Source organism: Xiphias gladius, chromosome 6 (assembly GCF_016859285.1).
Source record: "Xiphias gladius isolate SHS-SW01 ecotype Sanya breed wild chromosome 6, ASM1685928v1, whole genome shotgun sequence".
Taxonomy (NCBI): domain Eukaryota; kingdom Metazoa; phylum Chordata; class Actinopteri; order Istiophoriformes; family Xiphiidae; genus Xiphias; species Xiphias gladius.
Window position 1 is genome coordinate 22,576,797 of NC_053405.1, and position 9,781 is coordinate 22,586,577.

Here is a 9,781-nt window from a genome sequence, read left to right on the forward strand (position 1 = left end):
TCAATGATGACTTTATTGCCCTCACATTTGAAGAGCTTCATTCCTAAATGAGAAGGAAAGTCTGCTGCTCTGACAACATAGCAGCTGACATGCTTACGTGCAGGGGGAAAACAAGTATGTTATTAGCTATTTCAGGACACATGCTTTCCAAATCTGCTGTGTTCAACTATTAATGTTTAAGATATATGTATTTTATTTAATTTTCAAACATAATTACTGTCAAATTGATTGACACGATGATATACTAGTAATTACTGTAAACAAATAAGACCACATGTACTGAAAATACCACATGCAGTTCAAGTGGTTTTCTAAGAATAAGAACGGACAGTTTCTTTCTGTCACAAACAGGATGTTGTTAATTGCTCTTTTTGTGCTGGAGCAATAACAATCTCTCTCTTTCTCTTTCTTTTTCACTCTCTCTTACTAAGTATTGAATTACTTTCAGACCCAGTCATGCAATATCTGCCCTTAAAGCTCCCTCAGTGAGCTGCTCATCACCTGCGTGCACAGCTATTCCTTGTTTGTACATTAGGGACCCAGCGTGCATAGAGGGCAGTTTGTACAAACATTTAATTTGAAGGGAAACTCCACCAGTTTTACATTTATTAAATTCTGTTTACAAGTTTTAAAGGATACTACTGCATATCTGAAAAAGGTTGTATGAAGCCTTTGTGGCTCCAGAGGGAGCTGTGGGAAGTCTGATGACTTGCCTCAAGTGATGTCACTTGAGTCAGCGTAGGACAGGGATAAAGACTGCAAGTTTGGAGATGAAAAAATCTGGAGGTGTGGAGACACCTCTGTAGCCAGCTCCTCATCTCTGCCTGAGGCGAACAGCTCGAGGCAACTTATCCTCCAGACAATCCCATTTACTGGAATGCCAACAGTGAATCCACTTCGACGTAAGCTAATTCTAATTCTGCTAATACTCTTATTACTCCATGATTAAAATGCCTCACTCTCTCCCCCTTGGTCATGCATCATCAAACTATTCTGCTGTATTTCCTCGAGGTAGCACTCACTCATCAGATGTTTTTTCCATGGAAATCCAAGCCAACTAAACAAAGGCAGTTGCGTGATCAGGATGTATGATGATTTTATCAGAGTAGGCTGTATCACTGAATGGATATCAGTGCCCTTACATGCTTGCTGTCTTCAGTAGGAGGGTAATGCGGGTTTTTTGGAGAAGGAAAAGAAGGTAAGAAGAAAGGAAAGGGCAGAGTAAAAAAGCGGAAGAAGAGCTGATGTAAGGGAAAGGAAGGAAAGAACATATTAAAAAGGAGGGACGACAAAAGGTAAACAAATGGTGGTGTGGCATCACCTCTTCAAAGGATCTTAAGTTTCATGTTATGGAACTTTTAGGCAGGAAAATGGGCAGATTTACGAGGTGTGGAAGATCTCCTTCAATCCCCTTCCCTCTCTTCAGGGAAAGATGTGAATGGTATTCAAGACTTAAAGCAGGGCACTCAGGGGTTACACATTGTTATTTTCCTCCTACCCTTCATCTACCTTCAACGTGGTTCCTTTAACTCCTCTTCTTCCTGCCCCCCATTTCTCGTCATCCCGACATCTGGTTTCAATCAAACTGAGATTACAGACGTAAGCACAGCATCAACAACAATCCCCTCTCTCACCCCCCCCCCCACCCCCACTACGTTGTGTTGCTGATTTCCAAGCAATCCTGAATGACTGATTTGGTTTAGTAAGAAAGGAGACTTGGGGTTTTTTTTTTTTTTTTTAAATCAAACTGACTCATAAACTAATTAATTTCTTATAGGTATTCCCCCTGAGCATCAAGGAAAAAGTTGAAGAAACAAAGCAAAGATTCTAGGTGAAAAACAGCAGGACACTGACCATGACCTCCAGAGGTGAAAGGTTAGATGTCAGGATGCAGGAGGTCATGAGTTAGAGGTCGGGGTTAACAGGTAGCACAGAGAGCTGGGGGATGAAAGGTAAAAAGGTTGTTTATGGCTGCTGCTGCAGCGGAGGACACAGAAAGGGCAGTCCTTCTATCTGGCAGGGGTAATCTGTCTGTCTCAGCCTCCTGCTGTGACCCAGCTCCTCCTCTTTGGTCTCTGTCTTTTATCTGCTGTTTGTCTGTTTGTCTGTGTGTGCCTCCCCCTTTGTGTTTGTATCTTCAAGATACATGGATGAAGAGAGACAGACATTTTTTTATGCCTTGTATTTAGGAGTGGGCTTGGGTGTCTATCTCAGCAGAAAATCGAAGCAGAGTCCAAATATCCTGACTTTTAATTCATAGTATGGATCAAGCTCCAAAACACTGGACCCTACATGTCTCATAATGCAACTCAATAATGTCTTTTATTAGACCTTCCCTGCCTCCTAAATACCTTTCAAACCCCACACCTCATTTTGTAAAAAATGTATGTCTCCGGCCCAAGCCAAGATGACTGACGACTTCATTGGGGGTTTTTTTTGCAAATTTTGTAAAGCTCCTCCAGAGCCACAGAAGACTTTATACAACTGTTTTCACATGTTGAGTAGTACCTACCATGACAAATAAACTGAGGTGCATGTGTAGAATCAGTACTTTATTTTCCACAAACAGCTCATTTTAGTGACTGTGGAGATTATAGCTGTACTAGCTAGCAACATATCCACTGATTGTGTGTCTGCAGAGTGCGCCTGTGCACATGTTTGTGTGACCCTGTAGCCAGATAAGAATGTTGATATTAGGTACTTCCGTTTACATGATGCACATGCTGCTTTGGTGGCTTATCTCCCTGGCCAAAATAAAGTGAATAAATTAAAATGTGGTTATGGTTAAAATGATGTGGACCCTGAAGTCAGAGAGATAGGGTCTCTTCATTCGGGTAAGGAGAGAAAAAGGGGGGCATGTTACCACTTCCAGGGGTCCCAGGGTTTATACTGACACTGACGGGGGGAAAGGTTCAGAGTCTGTGTGGGCTCAGGTCCAGCTGGGTACTGTCCTGTTTCTGTCCCCTCTGGCAGCAGCTTTGTTCACCAACCCACAGTCCGTCATTCACATACAAACATTCAGTTTCTATATGCATATCTCAGCCAAAGCTCCTATGTCTCTCACCTAAAAGGAGAGAGGCAAAGACAGAGAGAGAGAGAGAGAGAGATGGAGAGACTGAGACGGGGCCGTGGAGCTGGGAAATGTACCACTGACTCCAAGAGGCCCTAAACTCTTGTAGAATGTAGGCCAAGTTCCCAGGAGAGACAGTGTGTGTTTGATTTTTTTATATTTAACATTCACAGAAGCACCATTTATACAGCATGCCTGCTGATGTGAAATAGGAATGTGATCTGCAGTAAGCCTGTTGAGTCTCGTGGCTCAGAGTGATTTATAAACACCTCAGTGTCACTGCCTGTTTGTTACAGCTGCCATAAAACAAGATAGCAACGGATTGTCTGAGCAGAACGCATCTCCAGACAGTTCCACTGACATTTGTAAATGCTTCAACTGTAGAAGAAATCCATCTGTGTCTGTTTGTGTGTTAGTGACACATAGTAGTAGTGTAGTAGTGTAGTAGTATGAGTACAACGTGTATTGTATGACGGGCCATGTAAGGCTTCATCCAAAATCGTTTTTTATAATCACATTTTTCTTTACTGTTACTTCCTGTTGGCTGTGGCAGAACATTGTGGCACACATGTTTCAAAAATATACCCGCTCCCAACATGTGTTGTATGTAGAAGTAATAATTATTTGTCCAAATACAAACGCTGTGGGTTTTCTTGACTGTTTTCTGTGATTTGAAACTTTTGATTTTCTTTTTGAACTTTTTTTACATTTATAAATAACATATGTTATTTGTTGCAATCTAAGAGGCTACAGACAGTTTTGTAAATGCTTCATTAATAAATGCATAGATCATTTGTAATGGGTTTCTGTAGAATACTTTAAGGCCCACAAATAAATTGAATCATGGCTGAGGTAGTTTAGAGTATCAGTTGAAAAAACTTTTGCAAATGATTAATATATTCACAACTAATGTTTAATAAATCATTTGTTTAACTAAAAAAATTCAATTATATTAATCATACAATGTTCACAATAAGCATTTACGAATGTTTTCTACAGAAAACATCGGTCTTTGCACATCTTGGATTAGCATGTGAGAATATTTTTCACACCGACATGGTTGTGCTCCATGGTGCCATTGTCAGGCCAACCTTGTAAAAAAATGTGCCCTTTTCTGTTTCAATCATGAAAGACAACCCAAGTTAACAAGAACTTAGATGCTTTATTAAAACTTTGGTGAGGACCCCGGAGAGAAAGAAAGTAGGAACGCACAAAAACAAATCCAGTGAAATCATTGGATACTAACTGAGAGGTGGAGCCCCAAAATGATGACGAAGGCTTCATTTGTTTTAGATCGCAAGTGATCACATCACCGTTAAAAGTGGTCCCATTCCCTATGCACAATCCAGCTTATCAGCCCACGTCTGGCAAGTCACTTGGCAAACGTAACATTATGATGAGATGAATTAATGAGCTCATGAGCCCTTTTCCTCTTTAAGTTACGTTCAGACCTTGATCCAGGCACAATGGGTGATTACTGTGCCTGGAATCCAAAGGCATGAATACTGTACAGATCTGCACAATTAAATTTTAAAAATGACAAATAAACCAAAATTTAACAATAATGTGACAAAAGAGACCAGAATAGAATTAATCCTGGACATTTCTATGGCGTGATAAACCCGTTTTTCACACTGTAGATAGTGTTTTGAAAATGAGCTCTTCATCTATGTGCCCATCTGTAACTGACACATGAAACCACTTGGCTGTAAGTATTCGTACACTAAGTGTTTCCCGTCTGAATCGCGGCTTGCCACAGAGCAGCTGGAGAATGTGCGGACAGAGACTGAGGTTTACTCTTAATTGGGTCTGGTTATCCTTCTTCTTATGGCCTTATTATAGTAGGAGGGGCTGTCAGTACACATTCCTCTGAACCGTGTGAGGCTGTTGTGTAGGACTGCCTCATTGAGATTTTTTCGAATGCAGCATTGGTGCGTTCTTGTAATTAGTCCATTAAGAGCTTACTTGATGGTTCCTGTTGATATGTACACTCAAGAAAACACACACAAGCTTTTCTTATCTTTCACTCAGCAGGAGGCCGAATCACTCAGGCTTTAGATGAAACTGTAGTCCCTGTGTCCGGACCCCATGAGTTCACCATTCCTGTGACCAATGGTTCTTCACATAAGGAGACGTTTGCACTCCAATCCTCTGCAGAACACAATACACATAAAGTGATATTTCAGCATTAAACACATTTACTGTATTTTACTTGTTATTTTCTTTTGCGCTATTTGTGTGTGCATGTATTTCTTTTAGTGTGTGCATGCCTGTGTGTATGATAGAGACCAGAACATTGTTTTTTCTAGGACTCAGAGCCTGGGAAAACCATGTCCATGTTTACCCCTCTGTGCTTCTCTGGATTCACTTACTGTAAGTCTTTTTGCATTATGTTAAGTTTTCATGGTAATTTTCAGACACTCACCTCACTGCTCCCTCTCTGAGCTTGCTAGGTTCTCTCAGTGGTAAATTAGAGCTGGCATAAACATGCTTTCCCAACACTGAAACTTAACTCAGGCGCCCTTTCACATAGTTAAAAGGAGGTAGAGAAAGAATAGATGAGATGGGAGAGGGAGTGAGAGAGAGAGAGATGTGGTTCTTCAGTTTCAGAGGATTGTCTGTCGTTATTAATGATGAAGAGAAGATGGGTTTCTCTGAGAGCTCTGAGAGACGAATGTCGGGGGACAGAGAAGGGCTTCTGGTTGTGGTCCAACATACACACAGTCATACAGATGTCAGCTATTCCCAGTTCACTTAAAGCCACTCTAGATTTGTCTAGAACACAACAATATAATGAACAGTACAGGCCAAAGCAAGTGCGTCTTAATGAAGACCAGACAGGCAAATGAACACCCTGGGATGAACTTGGATATGCAACAACAGCAGTACTGCCCTGGTCATTTTGTGAACCCAAAGTGTAAATCAGGAGGTAAAGTAAGGCCAGAAAGACATGTTTTGTGCAGCTTTCTGGAAGAGTCTCAGCTAAAGTTATGACTATAAGAATGTGAACACAGAAACATAAATTCACACAAGGTTAGTTTTAGCTATTGTCTGGACTGAGAGTTTTCCTGTCTGATGGAGGTCATCCAAAAAAGCAGAGCGACTGTTATAGTCTGGCATGTTTTCATTATCTAGCAACACGTTCAGCCTGCTGCTCGTACTCACAGCAAATGTCATCATGCTGATATATTTTGCCCTTTAGTGAGTAGTGAGTAGTAACAGCTCATCAACACATGGAGCTGCTTGGACCAAGAAATTAAGCAGATATGAGGAGGAGTGTAGCAGACAGTGACAGTATTCCAGCTGCTGGACTGGTCAATTTTGGGGGCATTTCAGGGAGTTGGCACTTGCAGACTAACCCTATGATGTTTTCTACTGAAACTAAAAAAAAGAACCACCCCTCTGTTTCTCTGTCTCCCACAAAAACACACACACACACACACACACACACACACACAAACACACACACACACACACACACACACACACACACACACACACACACTGGAATGTCATTGACATTGCATCTTTTTTCACACAATAGAAACTTGTAATTTAAATGAAAGCCAAACTCTTGGAAGGCTGAAAATTCACACATCACTATCCTGTACATTTACTCAAGTATTGTACTTAACACAGTTTTTAGGTACTTAAACGTTAGTATTTCCATTTTATGCTACTTTATACTTCAACTCTGTTACATTTTACAGGGAAATTTTGTGTTTTACTCCACTGTATTTATCTGACAGTTGCATGTCATACCCATGTCTCCCTGTGTTTTCTTTTTCTATCCTCACTGACTGTCCAAAAAGAGGCAAAAAAGTAAAAAACCTGTTTTCAGTCTAAATCAACTTTTTTTCAACAATTTTGTTAAAATAAAGTTTTTTAAAATTCTCGTGCAGCAATCTGTCTTATTCTCTCGCCTTTCAAGATACAGACACCCTTTTCTAGAACATTTTTAAACAAGTTGATATAAATTAAAAACAGTTTGAAATATTCTTACTGCACCGCAAAATAAATCATTATAATTTTTAAGACAAAGTTTTTGACCGAAATATCTTGATCAGATTTGTGAAGATTTAATGGACCAACACTATAAAGTAGTTAAAATCAGCTCCACTTCTACCAACCACAACAAAAATGCAGCTCACACATGAATGTCTCAGTGATAATAATCCTAAAATGTATTAAAATGAAAGTGGCTGTTCTGCCAGTACTTTAACTTTTGTTACTTTAAGTACATTTTGCTTTTAATACTTCACTATATTTACTCAAGTAAGATTTTGAATTTGGGCTTTTACTTGTAATGGAGGATTTTTAACACCTTTCTGCAATGCCTCCTGGTGTGTGTACGCCGGTGTTTACAAATTGTTTACACGTGAAACAAGTTGCCCATTAACATGTATCAGTCTCAGCCAGTCTCAAACATATTAGCAACTTATAAGCTACGAATATGTGAAAGTAGAAGTTTATAAGTGCTACTGTTGTATTGTAATTAATAAAAGTATCTGCCAATCAAGTGTACCATGTCCAAATCAAAGGTGTCATGATTCGTCTTTGGGCTCTCTCACTCCCTCCTCTGGACCTACCATCCCTACTGTCACAATTTCAGTCTCAGCCATGTTTATTTGGCCTCCGTCTCCTGCCGCCCTCCATCCGCCCACCAGATGTCCTTAATTTTTCCTCCCTATCCCAGTCACCTGACTGCCGGATCCACCTGCTCACCTGTCTCCTATTTTCAATCACCTGAGCTTCGCTGCCCATTTACACACCTGTTCCTCATTTCCACGATCTCCTCCCTGGTATTTATGCCAGCCGTTTTTCCAAGTCAGTTGTCAGATCATATGGTTATGTCTTCATGTGGTTCGCTATATCCCTGCTACCTGTTTGAAGTAACCCATTGTCTGAACCTGTCTGCCTGTTTCTCCATCTGTCTATAAGCTATGTCCTCTTCATTTTACCTATTAATGTTCCTTCACTGCAGCTGCCTGCCCGTGTGCCTGCTCTCCGGTCCTCCCTGCCTGAACTGCTAACGCCAGCCCTGATACTATGATCTGACTATAATGGACCCGGCAGACCTTCAGTGGGGAGTTAAACGAGGTGACAAATGCTGTAGAGTGCCTCCTAACTTACTGCCAAAAAACCTTCAGCTTGGAACTAAAGGATGCAGCTCTGGCATTAGCCATCCACCAGGTCACTTCTAAACATTGGTAAATGAAAGTTTCAGTCATCTCTGAGGTATTGGCCTGTGCTAACACAGTGTTTGCTGATCCTGAAACTGACAACCTTGAGCAGTTCCCTTTCCTGGGTACTTGCTTTGTTATTTTCAAGAGGTATCTAGGGGTGTAAATATGTTCGTCATTTATTCCAAGCCGTTATGTTTAAAAAAAAAAAAAAAATAAACATTATTTTCTGACATATTGGAAAAACACATTTTAGCCATTTGGGAGAGGTCTGGCAGACAAAAAGCCAACATTTTCATAGCAATAAATAAGGAATTTGTGCATATTTTTGTTACAAGTTTCTTTCAATTTAAGCCATTAACCATGCTTCTGTTATGTATATATGGAAAGTTACTCATTTTTTAAATAGAGGTAGACAAAATCAGGTCGAAATAGGCCCAAAACTGCTACTGCAGAAGTAGTAGTAGCATTAGTTTTACTTCAGTGAAGGACCTGAGTACTTCTTGCAACACTGCACAATAGTACAAATATAAATCTTCATATAATCATCCCCATGCAAAAACACAGAGGACAGAATCCTCTCATAGCTTTAGCTACTGTAACACTACATTTAATAAGCCTCTTGTGTGTTTCACATCTAAAGTATTTTAGTGAAAGAGCTGTGCCCCTCTCCTGACCTTGTCTTTGGTGAACAGTATCAAACTACCAGGAAAACTCTGTGGAATCACTCAAAGCCCAAATTTGCTAAACCTCTATACCACAGTTTGCTTCAGTCAGTTAGATGTCTAAGACTAGCACACAGCTTTCATTTTATGGCTACATTTTTAAAAAGCAGACTTAACGCCATCTGTTAAGTCCGTTTAAGCTCCTTCCATCTTACACCTGTACATAGGATTTGACGATGGCTGAGGTAATGGATGTTGTCCCACTGACAGTGCCTTGTTTTTTTTGTTTTGGTTGGTTGTTTTTATAGATTGGTGGAGTGGTTGAAATTTATTCAGACGCTTCTGTGATTCAGAGAGTAAACCTCAGAGCCATGATTCATGTGCATGAGTTGGCGTGTCCAAATCGTTTTGTGGTTTATGGTTGGGGATGGGGAGGGGGTTCGGAGATAAGATAACTGTTTGGGAAGAGTTGTGGTCAGCTCACTGTCAAGGCTTGTTTTGTTTGCTAAGCCATTTGTTACTGTTTGCCCCTTTTTATCTGTGTGACCTTTCACCTCGTTTAGGTCAGAAGTCACAGCTAAAGAGTTGAAGGAGATTACATAAGCATCTTCTGTCCTCCTTTAACTTGTGTATGTTCGGGGAGCCTTTCCAGAATTGGTTGTGCAAATAAATGTGCATGTGATCACGGCATATCTAGTCGATTTTTGTGTTTTTATCAGGACCTGTGTGTGAGCAAAAGAAGGAAGTGGAGATACTGTACCTCTAAAAACAAACTCCGTCTGCATCTCAAAGAAGCAGAAAATCTAAAACCGCTATGTAACTCCTGCTGGGACTTCATGAACACAAACACACAGATATCAAAC

At 40.4% G+C, this 9,781-nt stretch overlaps 1 long non-coding RNA gene across 1 annotated transcript; it reads left to right on the forward strand.

Moving 5' to 3' along the window:
* The first annotated feature begins 7,914 nt into the window (after positions 1–7,914).
* LOC120791071 lies at positions 7,915–9,558 on the forward strand. Its single transcript, XR_005707600.1, has 3 exons — positions 7,915–7,962; positions 8,055–8,280; positions 9,482–9,558. It is a non-coding gene; the product is annotated as an uncharacterized LOC120791071 (long non-coding RNA).
* Positions 9,559–9,781: the final 223 nt, after the last annotated feature.